A 24,156-nucleotide genomic window follows, 5' to 3' on the forward strand; every position below is an offset into this window, starting at 1 on the left:
CATTCATTTCCACTTTCTAGTCAATTCAGAGTATCCATCAATTCAACCAAGGGAGGCAAGGAAAAATATCCATGCCATTTCTGCTTGGTACCATTGATTGTGCTTTAGAAATCACTCTATTACTCACCACTTCTTGTTGGTGCAGTGGGGTTCATGTTATGGCCAAGCTATTCCAGTGTTTGGAAAAGGTAGAACACATTCAATCAGTTTGGTTCCTTTGAAAATCTTACTTTAAGTTGGATTAGACCAGTGATGAAAATGGTGACAGTGTTTAAAGGAGAGGAGCGCTTTTACTGTAAAAGGAAAACTCTACAATTAATATCAAGGAGACATTCAGAGCAACAGATAATAGCCCAGCATCTGGGGTCCGACAGATATAGTCTGTCATGGCTGAAACCTTGGGCTAGTTTATTCATTTATCTGAAACTTAGTAATGCTATCTCCAAAATGGAAACAATTATCGACAATGGATTTTTAATGGATTTCAAAAATAAATTTTAATGGATTAATACATTTTAAAGTGAATTTTTAAATCCATTTTTGTTGGCTTTTCCCTGATTGAAGGAGATACCACCTGCAAAATAGTCAGAAGATTGTCTGGTATATGGTAATTACTGATTAAATAATAGTCATTGTCCCAGTGTTGTATCCATTGATCACTATGATAAACAAGAACTCTTGAAGAATTTTGAGGTTTGATGAGTGATTCTTTTACCTTCTTAATTTTTAGCCCTTAGAAAAGAGAAGAAATCGAATGTTTATGTTCCCCTTGTCACAAAAATTTACTTATATGGTATATGTTCATATATGTGTATATACTTTTTTTTACTTACAATGTATATAGAATACATATACACACAAAACTGTGTAGTTATAGCATATGTAATATATTTAATATAGACTAATATAGAGTATATTTAGATATGTTATATTATTAATATATTTATGTATTATAAAGTATGTCTAGTGCTATATTCTGTTTTATGCTATACAAAATATGACAAAGTAAGTAATAAGTTGTTAGTTGATACATATTTTTTCTATCTCTGTTGGACTCTTTTTCCAATTAAAAATAAGGAATTATTAGTATGCTGTTTGTTGAGCTTTTGTTTCATTATCATAAACTTCACTTTGTAATCCAGCTAGACTTGAAAGGGACCCATGGAACTGCAACAGGAGCACAAAGATTTTAGGAGATTTTGATCCAAAGGGGGTGCTCTCCCGAGCTACAGAAGGAATGATCTGGTAGTTAAGATAAAACACAAGTCAGATTTATTAGGTTTGTCCACACTCAGCAGTGGTCATCTTCTTGCTGGTCTTGCCATTCTTGGACCCAAAGTGCTCCATGGCTTTCACGGTGTCCATGCCCTCCTTCACCTTGCCAAACACGATGTGCTTGCCGTCCAACCACTCAGTTTTGACAGTGCAGATGAAAAACTGGGAACCGTTTGTCTTGGGTCCGGCATTTTCCATGGACAGGATGCCAGGATGTATATGCTTCAGGATGAAATTCTCATCATCAAATTTCTCCCCATAGATGGACTTGCTGCCAGTGCCATTATGTCATGTGAAGTCACCACCCTGGCACATAAATCCTGGAATAATCCTGTGAAAGCAGGAAACTTTGTAACCATTTCTGTTCTCCCCAGTGCTCAGAGCATGAAAGTTCTCTGCTGTTTTTGGAACTTTGTCTGCAAACAGCTCAAAGGAGACGTGGCCTAAGGGTTCACCGTCCTCAGCAATGTCAAAAAACACGGTGGAGTTGACCATGGCTTTGCCGTGCCTGCGGTTCTGGGGTGGCGGTGTCTGCAAAGATTTCTTTATTTTTTGTAAAGAAAAAGCATGAGCTACCCCCACGTTCTCTGAGGGTTGATTTTTACTGTTATTTATTTTGACAATTTAGTGGCAGTGACTTACAGTCACAGCCAAAGCCTTGCTGTGTAATCCTTTGGAAATGTCCCTAGGTAACAAGATGTGCCCACTGGTCATAGAAGTCAGTTCTGTTAAATAGGGAGGATTTTATCTGTCTGAATAAATATTTCCGGGGCTCCCCTCGCTCTGTGGATTGGAGATGTGCACAGGCAAGAAGGGTCATTGCCATAAATCAATAGTTTCTGTGAAGCCACAGATTTAGAGCTGACAGCGGCTCTTTGGTTGAAATAAAGATTGTGATGTGCAGGCATAGGTGACAACTGCTGGGAATAACGTGTGGAGTTGACAGGACTATTTTGTGAACATATATCAAGTGTGGATAGGAAAAGTAATTTTTGCTCATTTTGAGATAAGTTAACTAATTGATATCGGGAAGAAAGGAAAGACAGAGCTACCTGGTAGAAATTGATGCCATGTACATCCTTCCATATAGGCACATATACCTTACACCCACCACCGCAAACCCACTGTGTCCTCCAAGTCTCAGCTCAAGGGCTAAGTCCCATATCGCGTGTTACTTATCTTTATACTACTCACAAGTTGCTGTGGATAATGTCTCCAAGGAAAGGCAGATTGAAAAGAAAAACAAACAAGGATTTACCTTAAGAAAGGATCACTTGAGTGAATGGAAGAAGAGAGAAAGACACTAAGAAGATTGTCAGGAAGGTAGCAAGTGAACCGGGTCAGGACATTTTCATAAAAGGTAGAGAGATTGCATGGAAACAGCAACTGCGGACGGTGCCGAGTACTGTAATGCATCTGAGGATTAATGAGAATTCTTAGACTTACATTCCAGTGGATCTGTTTTCTGTATTTTATGAAATTTTGTACCTAAATCATTCTCAATAATTAAGTGTGAACTCCCTGAGAGCAGGTACCAGATTATATTCATTTTAGGAGCTTCAGGGTGTGGTAGCCATTTTAGGGATCAATACATGTGTTTTGAAAGTATGAATAGATGATGGGGCGCCTGGGTGGCTCAGTCGGTTAAGTGTCCGACTTCGGCTCAGGTCATGATCTCATGGTCTGTGGGTTCATGCCCCGCATTGGGCTCTGTGCTGACAGCTCAGAGCCTGGAGCCTGTTTCGGATTCTGTGTCTCCCTCTGTCTCTGCCCCTCTCCCACTTGCGCCTCTGTCTCCCTCTGTCTCAAAAATAAATAAACATTAAAAAAAAAAGTATGAATACGTGAATAAGTGGATGAATGGATGCTGACCTTAATATAGCAGTTTAATATCTGGGTAAAATTAAAATTATGAAGTGTTAAAGAAGTGATTTGATTTTGGTAAAACAGAGCATAAGAAACCACTCTAGGTATGGGGTAGCTCTAGGAGCTCAAAAATAAAATCCTCTTATTCCTGGACGGAGTAGGAACTGACTGAGAAAGTAGCACAGCAGAGAGGAAAAAGGAAATAAACAAACTTCTTTCACTTAGCCTGATATTTCCAAGGTTCTGATCATATTCATACGAAATGTCCATAGTAGGTCAATCTACAGAGATGGAAAGAAGGTAGATGAGTGCCAGGGGCTGGGAGGGAGAGAGTGATAGGAAGTGAGCATATGCTATAGGGGCTTCCTTGTGGGGTGATAAAAAAAAATGTTCTCAAATTAAATTGTGATGATAATTGCACAAGTCTGTGAACATACTGAAAATTATTGAATTGTTCACTTTGAATAGGTGAATTTTATGGTGTGCGAATATATCTCAATGAAGCTATTATTTTTAAAACAGCAATAACAAAGTGTTTTTATTAATGAAATAAATGAAATACATTTTATTAATGAAATCTAAAATTAAAATGTATGACCAAATGAGTTTCCTTATGGTCTCCAAATTTGTTGAGACTTATCCATCAGTCGTTGACAGAGTAGGCCCCTGGAGCCCCTTCCTGTGTTTTCTCCCTTTTCACAGCTTCTCTACACACTCCCTAGTCTTACGGCTGAGAAAGAGGACCAGAGTGTACCCTTTCTGCCCACTGGGGAATTGAAAAAAGAGCTAAGGAGACTGAACTGAGCATGCCTAGTTTTTTTTCCCCCCCAGAGTAACCAGTCAAATAAGCCATTCCTTCTTAGGGGTGGAAGAATGAGGAATTATGGAAAGACCTGGAATATTACCCTGAGGGAGTTCTTTCACATGGAACTGTAGGGAGAAGGGAAAAAATATGTGCCATCCTCCCCGCACCTTACCCTCTTTATGTCTAGTAATGACCTCAAAAATAACAACTGTAGTGGTTATCAGTTTTAAAAAAATAATAACTTGGGTTTGAATAAGATCTGAATCTGAGGCAGGTACCACGAGGAACAAACTGTTCGGGAAGAAGGAAGAATGGATCAAAGCCAATGCCTCTAAACTTCCACACTGCCCCCCGTTATGCCAGGCACTTTGCTGTGCCAAGGACCACTCACTTTGGCTCTAAACTTTAAGAATAATCTCTGTGTCTGCATGACTTTTTACAGCCCTCAAGAGTTTTCATAGACTTAACCTTCTCACAATAGTATCAAGAGAGCTGTGATACAATATATTTACCTTCTTTAGGAGGTCCACTTATTTTTTTTTTAATTTTTTTTTCAACGTTTTTTATTTATTTTTGGGACAGAGAGAGACAGAGCATGAACGGGGGAGGGGCAGAGAGAGAGGGAGACGCAGAATCGGAAACAGGCTCCAGGCTCCGAGCCATCAGCCCAGAGCCTGACGCGGGGCTCGAACTCACGGACCGCGAGATCGTGACCTGGCTGAAGTCGGACGCTCAACCGACTGTGCCACCAAGGCGCCCCTAGGAGGTCCACTTATGATCGTCCTGTCATTTCTACCATAAATACTTTTTGAAAATTTGGAGTCCCTGGGGATCAGAGGATGTTCTCTTCATTGCATATCAGCCAAGATCCATGTGTGTAAAAGGCTTCTCTTGAATTAGTTTTCTCTCACTGAAATCCTGTCTGTGGGGCATAATTAGTTATAACCCATCGATACCAGTGGTATGATAATGAAATGAAATATGGTATGAAATATGGACTGTGACTCAATGATAGGCCAAAGCCCCATTCTTCACATATTGAAGGACATCACCCCATTTAGAGCGTGTGTGCGTGCATATGTATCTGTAGTTGCATAGACTAGACACGTGGGTATAGTTACATTCACATTAGACACTTGCCTCTTCCAAGCGCCCAGAGCAGTGTCTAATTCTTAGTAGGTTCATGTTACATATTGGCTGCATAAAGGTTTGGGGTCATAGATATTCAGCATATAATCCACTCTATTAACTCAGGCATTACTGGATGAAAGGCTTCTTCGTTGAAACCAGCTACTTTTTGGTCCTGGCAATATTATTCTTACTCTGAGGCTTTAGCGCATTTTGAGGGTAGTGAAACTTCCCATGGCTTTCAGAAGTATAATTTAAATCTTTTATCCCTCCAGAACTCAGGACATTTAATTTATCATGATTCATAAAAGACCAGTAATAAACCCTGTCTTTATTTAAACATGGGCACATTGACTTCCCTTTGTAGGAATCGGGTGCTCCTTATCTGCATTTCTCTATCTGCTTATCGTGGATCCTGCATGTGTACAAAAAGCCATCTTTGTCAGTCAGGGGGAGATTTTATTAACTAAAGGTTCATTTGTTCTTCAAGTGACACTATCTCTTTGGAATTACCAGATGTTGTTCAAACTGTGCCGTCTCGCCTTTTATTCTGATGATGGCAAATGTTGAACGTGGTGAATAAATATTGGGCACTGTCCTCGGTCATCTTAAATAAATGTGATAAAATGAAAACATGTCGCTGCCGAGGTCTCATTTGTTCCCAGGAAGTCCACAGCACATTAAGGCTTGCGGACAATGAAAGGCATATCAGCCATTCACTGGGTGTTCCATTATGAGATGTTCTTGTCACTTTCCTGATTCCATTTTAGATTAATATATAGGGAGAGATAAGATGGCATGCATTTAAATGATGACATGGTACCATCATAGAATTGTTTTGTTATAATTGCACAATATAGACAATTACATATATTGCAGTGGTCTTTTCCTCGAAATTTGCATTTAAAAGAAAAAGTGGCAGAAAATGAATTAATGGGAAATTTCTTAGGACTTGGGTCCATCGGGGCTTATATTCATGCAGGTGTTGTATTTTGACCCCTCCTTGCTCCTGTGTCAAGATGGGTTGACTGTCTTTTGAGGAGGAGGAAGAGTAGGGGAGATTTCACTTAACTGGATGATCACAGAGCTAGATTTTGTCATTCATTGTTGAATCATGTATTAAATATTTATAATATAAAAGAAGTGGGAAAGAGCAATCTGTCAAAACAGACATTTTGGAATCACCATGCCCTTCTTTTGTGGGTGATGTGTGACACCCATGAATTAAGATTAAAAATAGGATATAAAAAAGAGTCTTTGCTTTCACAGTGGGGGGAAAAGCTTATGAATGCTTTGATAATAATTGTTAATAATTATACTCAAATCGTATTACATCAAGAAATTGAGATGTGAACCACACTGGGGCACTAAGATTTCACAGTAACAGCCACAGTTTTTTCTAATTTATTACATTGTCATCAATCTTGTGATTTAAAATCCTTTTACACAGTCTCCAGTAATATAGGGAATTATTAAAAGTTGGTGACTGTCTATTGTTCAGGAATGTTGAAAGAAACAAAGTGTTTCTGGGGATGTTGCCGGAGTCCTTTTGAAAGGGTAGTTAGGTATCGCTGATTAATTCCCATTCTGTGTCTGATGAAATAGAGAAGGAGAAAAGTTTCTCTTCTACCAAGCATCTCATTGCAAACAGCAGCCCAGGAGTTGTATAAGCATTTTCCTTATTCGGTGTAAATTGATTTGGTGTGAAAAATCTCAGACGGTTCCATTTCAAGGCAATGTTTTATTTGGTGATGCAGGACAAATGTAGAGCTAAGTAGATTTGTAGGCTAATTTATTGGGCATTTTAATATTGTGTGTTCTCCACATCCGTGTGGTAAATACCTCACTAATGCTTCCTTGGCCGTGTACTGCTCATGGCATGACCGACTCATCTTAATTAAATTCCTGCCTGAAACAACCTTATTTCTGCTCATGGGATACATTGCTGTCACTGTGAGACATTTTCTAGGACAATTGAGATATATTTTCCACAATTGGAGCCTTTTTTCTCTCTTTTTTTTTTATGCTCTAAGTATTAGTCATTTGAATTAATATTAAGTTATTATGTACTCCAAATGAGTGCTTTACAAATCTTTCAAAACATGCCTTCTGCCAGGAGGGCTGGGGAGCATGTGATAGAGGTGGAGAATGTACAGGTGTGTTGGGTTAGTGTTGGGTGAAATGACTTCATGTGTCTGGTCCCCACCTCCCGTTGTTGGAATGCAAGGAGAGGCAGCAAATTGAGAAAGAAAAGGGCCTTGTGCTGCTGCCTCTGGTCTCCTCACTGAGGTAATTGCAGTATCATCTTCTCTTTTGAGGAAGAGGAGGAGAGTTTGTCCACAACTATGCACTTTCTAAGTAACATGGACTTCTTGTTCAGGAAACAGGAAGCTTCTTGAATTCTGTAATTTGAGTCGCCTGCCATGTTGGGAGGACTCCGGGAAATCAGCTGTTTCATTCAGAACTTCATCGTGACCTTCAAAAGTTTGGCCTGCAAATTGACACAGGGCTTTCGGCGTTTGTCCTGGGAACGTGCAGCTGTCCTGTCAATGTCTAGGAAAATTGTGCCTTATAACCCAAAATGGCTAATTAAACAAAACAAATGAAAACAAAATGCCAAAGCCATGGTATATTCATTCTTCATTCATTCTTTCTCTGTTTCCCTCTCCTAGGTGAAGAACAGGCTTCAGTGAACAGAACATGGTTTCCCCTTTCTATTAAATCTTCAAGCCCACTAGCTCATGTGCTACAGCCATGTTGCGAGCACATCAAGCTCTTCCCGATTGGGGCACTGGGCACCTTCTGTTCCCTCTGCCCCTCTCATTTACTTCTTACTTCTCATTTCAATTTCAGCTCAAAAGTGCCACTTCTCCTGGTTAAGCCTTTCCTGGAATTCCCACCTTACCCCAACTCCAGCTCCCTAGGATAGATGAAAATTGATTTGCGTGTGATCTCATAGCAATTTATATGTTTCTTCTACTCTTATATATGCATATATTTGTATATGTATATGTATATCTGTATGTGTGTATGTATGTATGTATGTGTGTGTGTTTGTGTGTGTGTATTTTGAGCACCTTCTGTGTACCAGGCATTCATCTTCACATGAGGGACCCATCACTGAGACACATGTTCAAGCCCTCATGGAGCCTACATTCTAGTGGGGCACAAAGACCATGAAAAGTGCATATAAATAAGAAAGTCATTGTAGAAGGTGACAAGTATTATGGTAAAAGGAAAAAGGGAAAAGGATAGGAAGAAACAGAGAATAGGAGTGGAAGAATCAAAGTTTTAAATGAAGGGGGAGGGGAATCAGGATGGGCCTCATTGTAAAGGTGACATTTTAGCAAAGACTAGAAGGTGAAGGAGTGAGCTGTGTGGTTTTTTGATGAAAGAACATTTCAGGCAGAACAAACAGTCAAAACAAAAAACCCCTAAGGCTTGAGTGTACCCCTGGTTTCAGTGAACAGCCAGAGGGTCAGGGAGACTGGAGCAGAAAATATTAGGGAGGGAAGGCATTGAGTTGTGGGGTGGTGGCAAATATCATGTAGGACTTGTAAGTAATTAGAGACTGTGACTTTTACTGGAGTAAAATAAAGACTTGATTTATATTTTAAACAGAGAATTTGGGCTTCTACATTGAAAATATATTCTAATGGCCTTAATACAGTTTGTAGTCATAGACCATAGGCTCCAGGAAGGCTGGAGTGGTATCTGTTTTGCTGTTCACCGAAACCCCAGGATCAAGCCCAGTGCTTGGCACATTGTTGTCCAATAAATATTTAATGTGAAAGAATAAAATGAGTACAAGGCACATCAAGATGATGTAATTGGAGTCCATCCCTCAGAGGCAGGTATTGTAGACAGCTTATGTGCAGATTTCAAGCTCAGCATCTAATTTTATCCATTCATTTAATGACCACTTCAATAACCCCCAACCAAAGGCTTAATTATCCACCTAATTGTTGCTATATGCAACTGTCCTTAATTAGTCCTGTTTTAATTTGCAATATATGAACTTTGATATTTCTATCAAAAAGAAATCTGATGCTAGTTTGGGAGACTTTCCTCCTTAAAATGAACATGCCTCATGCCCAAGCAAATGACTGGAAAGTATTCCTATGGTTCCCCAGGGTAATGATTCATGGGGCAGGGGCTATACATGGCAGACTAGAATGTTACACTCTAGTGGGTAAATGATCCCTGTTTTAGAATTAGTATGCATCCATTCCAAAATACATGTTTACCTGGTGGTCTATAACTGTTCAGCAGAACTGTTACAGTCTAGTAAGTAAATAACATGTTTTTCAAAATTAGAATGTGTACCAAATGTGAATTTACCCAATAGTCTGTAACAATTCTGAAGAAACCTTCCCAGTCCTTTAGTCTGTCAGGCTAACTTAATGTTGTGGTTTTAAGGATGTTTTGATTACGGACATAGCGTAAAAGAAGATGTATGATTTTTAGAAGAGTGAGGGGTTGTCATGTAGCACAAACCAATTTTAGGGGAAAATTTTAATCTGGTTGCAGGCCCTGTTCTTCCTATTTTTTTCCCTTTCTCTCCTTTTTTTCTCTGTGTTGTTCCTTTCTTTTCTTCCTCCTCCTCCTCTTTCTTTTCAATATGCAAGCTCCTGGAAGACTGAATGCTAATGACACCACAGTGAATTTTTAAATAATTTAATTCTTAGTAACATAATATGGCTTTGTAAGTGATTAGTGTACAGACTTCTGAACATGTATAGGGGCCAGTATTCTTGTTGCTAATCTCATAGACATAAATTCAAAAGTTGGGTTCTGGTAAACAATTTTTATGAAAGTATCAGTTAATTAGTATACCTCACTACAGTTTAGGTAAGCCAAGCAAAAGACAATCTCTAGATATATTGGACAAGAATGATTTTTGTAGAGATAGCTGTGAGGCCATGTCAGTGCTATGAGGCATTGAGTTTTCACTGGGATGTTATTAAATTTCCATTATAACAGATGTTCAGCCTGCTGTTGGCTATAGAAATAGAGAGTTTGACTCCTAGTTCAAAGCAGTTCATGGATGTGTAAAATTGTACTGAAAAGCTGTTGCTCTGGAACCAAATGATCAGGGCATTAGCTGTCTGAACTTTGGTGAGTAAGCTAACTGCTTTAAAACTCGATTGCCTTATTTGTGAAATGGGTATGACCTTAGTACCCACTTCATAAGGTTCCTTTGAATGAGATAGTATCCGTTAGTCATTTACCTTTCTTCAGATCACGTACTGAATATTTAATGACCATCATCAATAATTACCTATAATAATCACATAGGTCAGCTCTACCTTCCATGTGGGATAGAGCAGGTAATAGGAATTGCAGGGTTAACACAACCCAGATCTCCAAGTATTTGGCTGGGAAGTTAATGAAGAGGCCAGGCGTGTAATTGGATGTTTCACTAATAGGTTATAAGTGGTTGTGCAAGTTTCTAAACAGCCTGCATGCTCTAATAAATACCTTCGTTTGACAAGTGAGAAAGCAACCATGGATCTGGAACTCCTTACTTGGACCATGTGAAATAGTCGTTTATGAAATACCCTTTAAAACTCCTTGGAGGTTCATATTCTACAAAAGTTGCCTTTTTTTAAAATCTAATTGAAAACATTGCTGCAAGTTGAGTAGTCTGCATAAACTACTGTACGCCTTGAATTTTTTCTTTCGTGACTGTGACTATTTTGTAAGGCAGAGCACCATGGACTCAGCCTCTGTAACCCCCACATGGGTCCTTTCCTCTGTGTCATGTACCTTCTTTGAGGCTCGCTGCAGTATTCATCGTGAGTTTGATGTCGTCTGCACAATTAGATGAGAGGATCCAGGAAAGGCATGGACTCTGTATACTGATTTAATGCTTTTCTCTAGACCCTAGCACAGTACCTAATGCACAAGTGATATGCAAGAAATCATTGTGTTGTATTCTTTCATGACTGACTGGCTAGGTTAATTCTGCAGAGTCTGTGACACTGTGCCACTTTCCAAACAACAATCTCAGCATCCTTTGTAACATACAGGAGTTTTAGAACCGTTGTCTGTTGACATTACCAGTTTAGAACGTTTTTTGAGACCTTACTGTGGGCTATGTTCCTGGCATTACTCTAAATACTCCCCATCATTATTTCTTGGAGTGCTCATCGTGATCCATTTATGCCTATCCTATTATTACCCCCCTTCATCGGAGGAGAAACTGGGATTTAGAAAGAACCATCCCTGTCCCCCGTCCCCCGCCCCCGCCCAGATCAGATGGCTAGTAAGTGATGAGCTAGGAGTCAAAATAGCCAGCATGACCCTAAAGCCTAGAGTTCCCAACTTCTCTTCTTCCTTTCCTTCCAAGGGGAAAAAATATTGTAAGGCGTAGGTAAATAAGATGTTTTTTGAGAGGTGTCCTCAAAAAACAAATGGCAAGTGAGATTTAAATACATTGAAGTGTCCTGTACCTTTCTGGGAAGCAGTCTAATAATTGCACATACTATACGGAAGTGACTTCATAGTACTTTCCATAGACATCTCTTCTTACTGGAGGAGTTAAGATCGGATGCCGGCATGCAAGTAATGTAGCCTTTTGGGAAATAAACACAATCCTAAATGCAATCGTGGTGCTAATAAGGATCCCGATCATATGTTTCGAGGTTTCAGTGTGGCTGCGGTCCTATATTTATATGAAGGGACTCCAGTGAAATGATTAATGGGGTTTTCACAGAGTGAAGAATCTGCAATTATTTCTACCACCAAAAATGTAACCCTGCTGCAGGCAAAAAGTGAAGTTAAATCACATTTCTCCAATTCAGTCTTCAAAATACACCTCAGATCTTTTATGCGTCTATCTCTGTGTTCACTGTCTTTCATCCAGGCCACAGTGATCTTTTGCTGTGATATCTTGGTAACTAACATCACTGTCTTTTATATATTTATTCTCTTCAAGCCTTTCTCAGAGTGGAGCTTAAATGCTCTTTAGTAAACAAACCTGATGATGTCACCCCACCTCCAGTGGCTCTGCATTCCCCTTCAGATAAATCCAACGTGTCTAGCGTGATTTCAAGGGCTTTCAGGAGCAGTCTCCTGCCTTCCTCCAGCTGCATTGCTCTCTATGCCACCCATAACACACCACACTTGGCAGCCTTCAGTTGTTCTCAGTGTCTTTGTCTCTCTCATCTCCAGCCATTTGCACCCCCTGCCCAGAACACTTTGCCTCTTCTTGCTTTGTTTTGTCTTTACTGCCTCCCCAGAAGCCCCCTCTGGCCACCTCTAGCCACCCCTCTCCCCATACATTGCTCTTTATCCCTTCTCTGTGTGCTCATAGCATTCATTGCTTATAGCTCTAGCTTCCTTAGTCTTCTGTGGAAAGACAGTAAGCTTGGTGAGGGTAAGAACCCTCACACCATTGTGAATGAGGGAATGGAATGGCACCAAAACTCAAGAGAGTCTTCTGAAAAGCGTCATTTACACATCAAACACATCCTAGTGTTTTAAATGAAAATGTGTGGGGCATTTGCCTATCCACAGGGCTGAGGAAAATGCAAAGTAAGCACTTGCTTTTGAAAGTCCAAAGGCATTTGCAAAAGGGGAGAGGAAGAACTGAAAGCCGAAAATTGCTCCTTATAGAAAAGGCATAATGCAAAATAGCCAGAGCCCCCCAGATGTCAAATAACTTGGTCTTTAACTTTTGCTGGAAGGCTCGCCTGGGGAAAGGGGGCCTAGGAAGATTAGTAGCTAAATGAGGATATCTGTCAGGATAGGGCAGATCACTCTCTAGTGACAAACAACCCCAACTTGCTTGGCTTCAAAGGACAGTTGTTAAAATTGTTTGTTTCTCATGCATTCTCTAGGTCTGCTGTGGGCTGACTGGGAGTGCTGCTCTGTTTTCTCCCTTACTTGGGGTCACGGGCTCCGCTTCCATTCTTCTACAATTACTGGGACAAGGAAAGGACAAGGTTAATTGCACACTGGTTCTTAAAGCTTCTATCCCAAAGTGACATGTGTCACCTCTGTTCACATTGCATTAGCCAAAGCAAGACATTTGCCTGCACCTAAATTCAAGCAGGCAAGGCAGTTCAGTCTCTTGTTCTGCCCTGAAGGAGAAGTTTTTAGTGAACAGCAACTAAGATCGCCTCCCACAGCATCATGGGGAATAGCTACACCTGATCACGTGTCAATCCCCAGCATCATCATACCAGAAGCAATACTTTTTAGGATGTGCACTGACAGTATTTTCATTCTCGTCTGTGTAATTTTTGTAGCTAGACATCCTGACAATGTCTAATTTGACGTTTTTCTCAATTTTCCTTTGCACTGGTCCCCAGACTGAGATGTTGGATCCCTCAATCAAAAGAGACTTTCTCAATTAATGGGCAATTAATTTTTTAGTTTCAAACCACAGGCTGCTTTTTTGAGTATTAGTTGAAACATTTTTGTGCCAAAATATCGTTTTATTTTGTGTCTTGTCATTTTCTTTAGAAGGTATCACTGGTAGGTCCCTGTTTTGAGTCTCTTCTTACTCTCCCCATTACCCCCTTCACCGCTGACTGAATCAGTACGTATCCCATTTTTCATCCTTACTGTTTTCACTGCACTCATCTGTATGGAAAGCGGGATCTGTGTTTGACAAGCATGCTTACCCTTTGCTTACTGTTTTAATAAAAATTTCTATCACCGTTTTTATCTACAGTAGCAGTCGAGGCACTATTTGATATCGAGATGCTAGATTTCATAGACTTTGAAATATTTTCCCCATATCTTTTTTGGCAAGTCTTTGAACATAGACTACAAAAAATTGACATGTCGGAGATGAATTTGCAGACTCTAAGTTAAGTAATGACTACCTGTCCCAGTTTAAATTGTGTTCTAGGATTGAAACATTATATTACACAGTCAAATCATTGAAATTAATGGTCAGACTGTTCTATAACTGAGTTAGTTTCCCTTGAGATTGATACTCTATTAAATCAGCAGGCTGTCCAAATTTCCCTGCAGTGCCTTTGGTTTGGGGGATAGCATTGCCCCAGCCTTGGTGATTTCAAAGCTGGGCCAAAGTAGTCGTGCTATTTTTAAATGGGGTACAATGAGTGGCGGCCTCTCAAATTTCAAGTTTCTTTCATATATAGAATCTTACTTTATTCTCTTTAGCTTGTGAGGGACGTTATTTTTGTATCGAGTATACAGATAGGAGACATAAGACCCCAATGTTAGGTGCCATGCCAGAGATGATATACTACTTCAGAGACCAAGCTACTTGGGCTTTTCTTTCCAGATCTCTTCTTGGCTGGGATTTTCTCATTATCCAGGCCTTTTCTCAAATATCCCTCTTCAGGGAGGCCCTTCTTGACTACTGTATCCAGAGTAACACAGTCATCCCTTATTTCAGCGTTCTGTATTATTTGTATAGTAACATTTCCTGGTTTTTTCTTATTTGTATCTACTTACTTATTTCCAGTGTCTATCCACTAGAATACAAGGAAGGACACCTTGGGTTTTTTTTTTTTTCCTTAAAAATTTTTTTTAATAATGTTTACTTATTTTGAGGAGAGAGGGAGACACAGAATCTGACACAGGCTCCAGGCTCTGAGGTGACAGCTCAGAGCCTGACATGGGGCTTGAACTCAGAAACCATGAGATCATGACCTGAGCCAAAGTCTGATGCTTAACCTACTGAGCCACCTAGGCACCCTCTCAGAAATGGATTTTGGATTAAGATATCTAACTGAGCTGCCCTGTGTAAAGGAATGAATTAAGCATGGAGGGCTTCATGAGCAAACCCTACTATTTACAGTCCTTGAGAGCTCAACTTTGCAGGTAATAGCATGTATTAGTTATCTAATGCTGCATAACAAATTACTCCCAAGATGAGTTTCTTAAAACAGCAAGTATTTATTATCCCACATTGTTTCTGAAGGTGAGGAATTTGGGAGTGGCTTAGCTGGGTGTTTCTGGCTCAGGGACCCTCCTTCCTCAGGTTGTTGTTAAGCTGTCAGCAGGGGTAGCAATTACATTAAGGCTGGAGGATCCGCTTCCTAGTTCACTCATGTGGATGTTGGCAGGTCCCAGTTCCTTGCCACATGGGCCTCTCTGCATGATTAGTAGAGTGTCCTGGTGACTTGGCAGCTGGCCTTCCCCAGAGTGAGTGTTGAGAGAGAAAGGCAGCCATGGGGGGGGGGGGAGGAAAAGAGGGAGGGAAGGGCAGAATGAAAGAGAAAGAGAGAGAGAGGCTCTAAAATAGAAGTCACAATGTTTTGTAACCCAATCTCAGAGTGACATATCATCACTTCTGCTGTGTTCTGCAAACAGACCAGCCGTGATACAATGTGAGGTACAGGAGTGTAGATACCATGAGGTGGCGATCCTCAGGGGCCATTGTGGAGACTGGTAGCATATACCTTATTCAGTTTCCCGGAACAGAGGTGTGGATTGAACTTGCATCTCAGAATACCAGAAGTCTTTGCCCTACTTTCTTTTCCATCCCAGGACCCATTTGGGTGGGTGGTTTGATTACTGAGATGAACTCTTAAAGTACAATAATTAAGAACCCAGATTCTCATGTCAGCAGCCCAACTTTGAACACTGTGCCTGCCTCTTGATATTCCTTGTGAACAGGGGATCTCCTCTATGCTTCTGTGACTCAGTATTCTCTGCTATAAAATGGGGATAGTATCAGCAGCCACCTTCTAGGGTTGTGAAGATTCAGTCAGTTCATGTGAAGCACATGGAAGAATGCTTGCCACATGGAGAGCAGTTAAGAAGTGTTGTCTTGTATTATTTGGACTGTCCCATGGCTAATGAGTGCAGGGGTGATTTGTGTTTTCCTCAGCAGTTCTTGAAGGGATTGAAGATCCCTAGTCAGACTGCCGAAGTGGAGTTAAGCTCAACTTTCCTTTGGTAAGTTGCAAGCAGGTCACATAGTCACGTGGCAAAGTCGATTTTTGCCACAGGGACCCTGTCCACCATATATGTCTCTGCTGTGTGTTTTCTGTGGGTGCTTACCCTGTGCCCTCAGCACACCCATGCATAACCTTCACCACCATCCACAGTCCAGCATCTTTCCTTCCCTTTCCAGAGAAAACCGAAGCATCGTTTTTGAAAGCCATTGGCCAGTGGCTGAATTCTACAGCCCTTTTCATAAGTTCACTTTGAACAGATTTTTTCATGTCTTCCCTATTTATATCTTTTCAAATCCAGTCTCCTTCAATCAATTTTAATCTTCTAATGTGTTTGCTATAAGTACTGTACAATTCACTTGTCCTCAATAATAAAATTCATTTTGGTTCGGCCTCCCGGTAATTTGTTTGAGGAGAAGTCGTTAGGAAACCCTTGCGTTCCCTTCTGATTTAGAGGACGACCTTCAGTATTGATAGCATTTTGTTGTCATGCACTTGAAGTATTCTTTCATGACTGACAGAGCTGTTTAAATAATGGACCGCGGAGCCATGTGCTTCAATGAAATCTGACTACACTAATTCCATCATATATTAGGAAACTTGAAGTGTTCTACAAGGACACAATTTCATTGACCATGGATTTATTTTTTTCAGTTTGTACAAATTATCTCCACTGTGTAATGGACCCCCTTCACTGTAAAATACACTTTCCTTCTGAAAGTGAGTGTTTTTATTGCTTTAACTCTCAGTGCACCCTCCGTAAGCAAAGCCTTGTACTTTAGGCCTTCCTGGAACACCTCCAAATGGGTAAAATGGAGCATTTTCTATACAAAAGATAGAAATGTATAGCATTATTGATCAAGTTTGCACTCAAACAAGGCTCAAAGACACACATATAAGCACACACACACACGTCATTTTCATACATATGTTTAATGAGAGAAGTAAACACTGAGAGCCTGCTTTATTGTTAATCTTACGTATCTCTAGCTTTTTAAGCAGTACATGAAGACAAAGCACCTTTTTATTTAGACTTGGCTAAAAATTATCAGTCATATGTAGATATTATGCAATATCTGCCAGCTTCCTACTCAGGAAAAGTTATAGCAGATGGCAGTATTTATGTGCCATGTGGCATTTGTTTAAGTGTGGCAATAGCTAATATTTTTTTCTTCAATTATTATAACTATTTTACTTTTAAAGACTCAATTAGCTTTGAACTACTGTCCTTGATGGCCGCCTTGGTTAAGGGAGGGATGGGGAAAAGGAAGAGGTTTCGAACAGTTAGATGCTAACCTTCTAGAAACATTGATTATAAGAGTATTATAGCTCCTTATTCAGGGCCACTAATCACCCCGTTTTCAGAATAATGTTATTGTACTTTAAATGTAGATTCCCCATGGAATCGCTAAGAAGCAGGCTCTATTCAGATCAGTGTGTGCTTTCGATTGGCCTTTATACTACAAAAGACTGGAATTCACATTTGTGAGTTTGCAGGACCCCAGGGAGGACATCTTGGAGTCAGCATCATCTCAGGCATGTAGCGCATAATTTGTTTTGATAACTGCAAACAAAGGGGGTCTATTCCCACAAGTCCTCTTCAGAGATTGTCAGAGGCTCTTCCCATAGTCATATGAGCTGTTCTGAGGGCCCCCGAGAACCTGGGCAGGACTGGAGGGCAAGAAGAAGGAGGAAGGGTGCCCTAAAAAAGACACTGGCGGTGGGGTGGGGTGGGGGGCAGCATTCCAGAGAGAACAGAGCATTCTAACCTGGGAGGGCATTCCTTTCAGGAATCGATTCTAGGCAGCCATGATCTATGGCCTAGTCCTCGTGCTCTGAGTGCTTTGTGTACTGTGCATGTTTCAAATGTATTTTCCTTCCTGACTTGATTCGTTAGGCTTTAATGAAATAAGAGGCAGGGGGTGTGTGCGTTGAGGTGAGGTGGTGGAAGAGGGAGGGGAGGTTTTGATTGAGAAATACGAGGACCTATTGCCTGCCAATTCTCTAGGAATCCTTACCGATCATCTGCTCGTTATGGAGAATCTTGGGGTTCTCCTACGCCTTCTGGAGGCATGCCTCATTAAATTGATTGAATAGGGGGAAAGGATTTGTCAGGAAATATTTATTACACAGACAAAAAGAGGAACGCACCTACGGAATGCTGGGCCCGTTGCAGACATTCAGTAAATATCCCTTGAATGGATTTATAAAATAGGATATGTTAAAAACATTAGTCATTATTGTGGGAGGTCTGACTGAGGATGATTTTTCTTTTCTCAGTTTTCACAAATTTTGATAATGTTTGATTAATCACTTCTGTTATTTTGATTATTATAATTTTATATACAAATTACACAATGCTACTCCTCTCCTCGTCTCTGTTAACAATTTGGTGATCACTTTGTGCATTTTTTGTGGCTTTACGTTGCATGTGCAAGTATATTTCACTCGAATATAAAAGAAATGATACACAGCATTTTTCTTCAAATGTATAGTTAGCAAGTGTCCTAGGCCCTTGTTTGTTAGTCCATAAAGTCCTATTGCAATTCTTGCAGAATGTTGCATCACTTCACATAGTGGGAACTTAATAACATCGTTTAAGTACTTTGTAGCAATGTTTAATTTCATAATGAATATTTAAGCAACTGATGTGTATTAAGGTCTGTACGGGATACAAAATAACCCCTTGACACCCACAAGTTGTTGAATATTTAATGATGTATTTTGCACATTTTCTTTAATGAGTTTGTGTTACTTTTGAAATGTTAAAGGTTAAAAAATTTTAATTCTACGTACAGACTCAAAACTGTACATGTGAGGGGCTCCTGGCTGGCTCAGTCCATAGAGCATGTGGCTCTTGATCTCGAGGTTGTGAGTTCAAGCCCTACATTGGGCGTAGAGCTTATTAAAAAAAACAAAAACAAAACAAAACAAAAACTGTACACATGAAAGTAATAAGAATGTTTAGTTTTGATTGGGCTCTTATCTGACAGACACTCCACTCTCCTAAGTATGTATATATGTATGTATGTTATATATGCATACATACACATTTAATACACACACACACACACACACACACACACACACACACCTCATCCATTACAACACTATTTAGCATGAACCATAGGCAGACATTGTTTCTAGTTCTTCTCCAGATAGGTGCTGCATTTTTAAACTGCTTCCATTTGCTTTCATGGAGGTTAATTCACTAAATGTTTTATTCAGTGCCTACTGTGTCCCTAGCACTGTACTAGGGACTTAGCAGTGAACAAAATGAATACCTTCCCTCAGGGACCTTGTACTCCTGTCTAGGTGGGTTCACTTTATTAAGAAAGCAGGTCAACAGCACTGTGTCCTTCTGTAGAAACCGGACAACTCTTCAATTTCCCCTTGATCCACTTAGAGTGCCGGTAGTGGAGCGAGAGCCCCATTACCCTAGACTTTATAGTCGCTGTCATGTGGGTGGAGACAGCGCCCTTTGAGGAGTTGGCATTAAAGCGGCCAGCAGACATGGAGCTTGGCGGAGTGGCTCTGGCTGTTACACACATCCCTTGCTGAACACTGCTGTAGATATCAGACTCTCCTCCTAGAAAGTGATAAAGGATGATCCTCTCCCGCTCTGGGCTGGGGCTTTTTCCACTCTGAGGCGCTTCTTTAAAGATGTTACCTTAGGGGCACCTCCGTGGTTCAGTGGGTTAAGTGCGTGACTGTTGATCTCAGCTCAGATCACGATCTCACGGTTGCTGGGTTCGAGCCCCGTGTCGAGCTCTGTGCTGACGGTGCTGAGCCTGCTTGGGATTCTCTCTGTCTCTCTGGCTCCCAGGCTCACTCTCTGTATACCTCTCAAAATAAATTAAAAAAAGAAAGAAAAAAGGATGTGTGATCTTACCCTGGGCTTGTCTCTTAAGTAAAAGGACTGGGGGAAGTTGGCCATTCAGGCGGATCAGGCTTGGAGCATGCTGTGAGTTGGGAAAGGCTTTACAAATTCATCTCCTTCGATCTGAATCCACATCACCCATAATCCTGCATCTTGCGATCCGTCTTATTTTGACTGCACATGTAGCTTGAGAAGCAGTGAGTTTGGAGGGCTAGTGACTCCCTGGATAACATTACTGATGGGGCCGGTCACTAGCACGGGAGGTGGCCGACTCTGTGACAGGCACAGGCTGACACACCTCAGGAAAGGGATAGTTAGTGGAGAAGGCATGAGTGTGGAGCTCAGCTGCAGGGAGAGCTGGGAGCTTGGCAGGCCATCCCCTGCTGCCAGCTGCAGCTTCCCTCTGGAGCACCGTGGGAGGCAGTGACACCCACTGGCATCACAGGGACAGTCCTGCAGGTGTCCTTTTCTCCAGCACGGATGGGATAGGTGTCCTACAGGACAGCAGATGAACGCATGGGAAGCACATTTCTCGTTCCTCCAGCTTCTGCTCTCACTTAGCTTGTTTCTAGAAGACGCCTTCCATTGGTGTTGAGACAGCCTGCATGATTGTCAACTGGCCAATGCCTCTCTCACGTCTGTCAGTGAATTTCCTTTCCCTTCTTGAGAATTTTAACTCTTCAGCAGGCAGATGATAGTCGGGGAGGCCAGTGCTTGAGCTGTGTACTCAGGAAGATTTGGTTTTAGTTTTGACTCTGCTGCTTATTGTCTGTGGGATCATGTGGAAGTCGCCTCTCTTAGGATCATTGTCCTCGTGTGGAAAAACAGGGTTACCTTTGGTACCTCCAGCATAACTGAGATAATGCACATTGTTCAAATCCTCTGTACCTTTCACGGTAGCTCGGCCCAGGTTCGCTCGCGTGACTGGGTTGGGTGCTCTCTGCTTTTACTGCATCTTCTCACCAGTCAGTGCCAGCTCACTGTCAAGACTTTCAGACCAGAAGCGAGAGCACTGTGATGAGTGATAAAGGCGTCCTCCATCTGCCTAAAGGGGTTGATCTTAGTTTGGCAAGGTTTCCCATCCATATCTTCTCTTAAAGACCAACAGCCGGAATCCCGTATGAAATCGCTTTGGGACAGGCTCAGGACTTCCCCCAAGGTGATCAGGCCAGATTATGATACATTCTTTACAATCTGCCTTTAGAAAGACAGCCTGATTTTATTTCTGTGGATCATTTTCTCTGTATCATATTGTAACTGTGATAAAGATAATTATACCCTAGTGTTTAAAAGTGATTATGTGCCTGATTAAACATATACATGTTGTTTGGTCCTTGTGTATTTATACTTACTTCAAATTGAAATTGTACTCTCAATTATACATTCTGTGAAGGTCTTAGAAACTTGAGGACATTACAATAATGTAGTTCTCTCTCCTATTTTGGTGCCTGGGTTTTTTTTTTTTTTTTTTTTTGTAGGAACATGAAAGGAAACCTAGAACCATGTTGGAACTAAACCAGGAGGAAATACCAGCTAAAGGGGGGATTTGTCTATTTTTTATTAATAGGGTGAGGGAGGTAGTGACTGAATTCACCCTATGTGGGAGGATATTTTTTCTGCTACATAAAAAAAAGCAGTGATTTTTTTTTTTTTACTGTAACTTTGGAGGTTTGCACTAGATGGAAGGATGGCATTCCCTAGTGTGTGGGTTGGGGGGTGCTTCACAAAAGCAGGTATCTCATAGGTATTGGGAAATTGCTTTCTGAAAATATTAAAGGGTACTGTGGCACAGTGGCTGCGTATCTGCTGATCACTTGTGCTCTTCTTTTGCAACAAATTCAAATAACTGATGAAGAGCTGCCTGGCTAGGGACACATTTCCAGCCCACCTTTTATCTGAGTGGTGAAATGTCATTGAGTCCCCCCCAGTGAAATGTGGGAAGAAGTGATAGATGCCACCTTCAGGACTGGCCCCCAAAATCCCCTGTGGGATTCTCCTTTACCTCGCCTCCCCCATCCTCCAGTTGACTCTCGCTTGACCTTGGGAGCTATTTGTTGAAAATGGTGCAGTTCCTGGGCCCCTGAGTGACCATATGGATCTGAACCACCCCCATTCTTTCCTGCTGTTCCCTGTGAAATTCCCTGTCACGCGGGGACATGTCTGTAGTGAGGCCTAAAATAATAATGATGGATACTTTCATCTGGTGTGATATTGAGTCCTTGCTGAAAGCAAAGATTTAGATTATGGACCAATGGCACTTAACCTTTGGCAATAATAGCTTAAGGAATGTAAGTAGTAGGCCCATCCATTGCTGAGAACTTTAACTGTCTTATCTCCTTTCATCTTCCTTCCAGTGGTCTGCTCTGTATCATTCAGGGAATATCAGTCAGGGAGGACTATGTGATGCTGTGGTAACAAACAGTCCTGAAATCTCTGTAACGTAACAGGTTTATTTCTTGCTCATCAAAGTCCCCTGAGGGTCTGAGCTGCTCTCTGGGGAACTCTGCTCCATGTAATAGCTCAGTATTCCAAATGGCTTTTATCCTTAAGGAACCTCCATGTTGATTACTGTTTTCACACCACCCAGAGGGAAAATTGTCCTAGAAGTCTTACACTGGCTATTAAGTGCTTTGGCCAGAAAGTGACACACTTCACTTCCACCAAATCCCATTGGCCAGAAGTAGTCACATGGCTTGTGCTGTCCTTCTGTGAGCCTCCCATGTGCTCAGAAGAAAGGGAAAGCAGATAGTGGAGTAAGAAAGATAATCATTGCCCACATGCTATGGATGACATTTCACTTATTACCCATTTGTTGAATTCTGTCTTCATGTTATAACACAAAATGAGATGATGTCCTTGTCCTCAAGAATCTTACCATTTAATGCTGGAGACAAGTAAGTAGACCAAATAGTTACCTGCATTCTGACCACTGGTAGACATTAAACAATACCATTAGTTTTTATGTGGTGATACGAGGGTCTAAGAAAACTTTTGCAGGTCCTTACAAAGCTCTTTTTCAGGGACACAAAAGTCCTGGCCTGAAATGGAGAATGGTGTGAGAGTCTGAGCACAGAGCAGGGAGAAGTTAGCATAGATAATGTCCTTGGAATATACCAGGACGGAGCAAGTATTTCTTGATTCATTACCTTATGGACAGACAGTGTTCTTTTCTCTCTGTCCTTGGCTGGGTAGTTAATGGAGCACTGATGTGCTTCTAAGGGTGTTTAGAAGAAATAAAGATGCATAGTAAAAATAAATTCAGCGTTTTATTCAGCACAAAACATTTTATCCTGAACCTCAATAGTGTGTCGAATGGATGAATGTCTGCTATGGGGTTTGTGAGAGAGAGACAGACAGAAGACAGAAGTTGAGAGAGAGAGAGAGAGAGAGAGAGAGCTATGGAGAAGAGAGAGGATGAGAGGGAGAGAGAAAGTAAGGAGAAAGAGACAGGGAGGGAGAGACAGCGACAGAGAGAGCAAGAGAAACAGAGAGAAAGAGAGAATTTTCCTATTTCAGTTCAGTTCTCCCAGATTTTTATTAGGACCAAAACCAAATAGACAACAATGACAAAATCATTCAATATAATATACATTTACAAAAAAAAAAAAATCTTTGCTCAGAAATGAGGTTACTGAAATGTCTTTTCATCTACTTTGGTTTTACTTCAATATCTTTATTATTTTTTTTTAATTTTATGTTAGAGAAAAAGAGAGAGTGAGCAGGGGAGGGGCAAAAGGATCATGAACTGAGCCAAAATCAAGAGTTAGACCGTCCCCTGACCGAGCCACCCAGGTGCCCCTACCTCAGTATCTTTTAATGTTTTTTGCCAAACTCATCACCCTCACTCCTCTTTAGAGCACAAATTCTATGTGAAGGTCTGTGGACATGTCTACCTGTTATGGAATTACATTGTTTGACTTTTGTCATCACAAATTTGATTTGCTTCGCTTGTTGATAACTATTTTCAGGTAATTTTGAGTCACAATCCAGCAATGCCAATTTTCTGGAGAGGAATGGTACCTCCTAATTATGTGGTCAGTGAATAGTTGAGCATTAAGCCACACCGATAGGCAAAGCCACAGTAATAAACATCATGCAAGATTAAAAGCTCCCTGAGACATAATCCCTTATGGTCCCATTCATAATGATTCAAATAAAGACAAAGAAATAACTACGTGTTTTCTCAATCCCTCCAAACCAGAAATGTCACAGGAAGGGTGAGTAATAAGGACAGTACTGAGGGACCTCTCTTTACTAAATATTTGTTGTGAGATATATAAAGTCACCCCAAATATATAAATATCAATAAAGTAAAC

The 24,156-nt window shown here is 40.9% G+C and overlaps 1 protein-coding gene and 1 pseudogene across 30 annotated transcripts in view; one reads left to right on the forward strand and one right to left on the reverse strand.

Annotated features, from left to right (window-relative positions):
• RBFOX1 (RNA binding fox-1 homolog 1) overlaps positions 1–24,156 on the forward strand; it is a 2,045,752-nt gene that overhangs the window by 1,035,709 nt on the left and 985,887 nt on the right. The window lies entirely within an intron of this gene.
• On the reverse strand, positions 1,223–1,770 carry LOC128313600 (peptidyl-prolyl cis-trans isomerase A-like; annotated as a pseudogene).

This window comes from Acinonyx jubatus, chromosome E3, assembly GCF_027475565.1.
Source record: "Acinonyx jubatus isolate Ajub_Pintada_27869175 chromosome E3, VMU_Ajub_asm_v1.0, whole genome shotgun sequence".
Classification (NCBI taxonomy): domain Eukaryota; kingdom Metazoa; phylum Chordata; class Mammalia; order Carnivora; family Felidae; genus Acinonyx; species Acinonyx jubatus.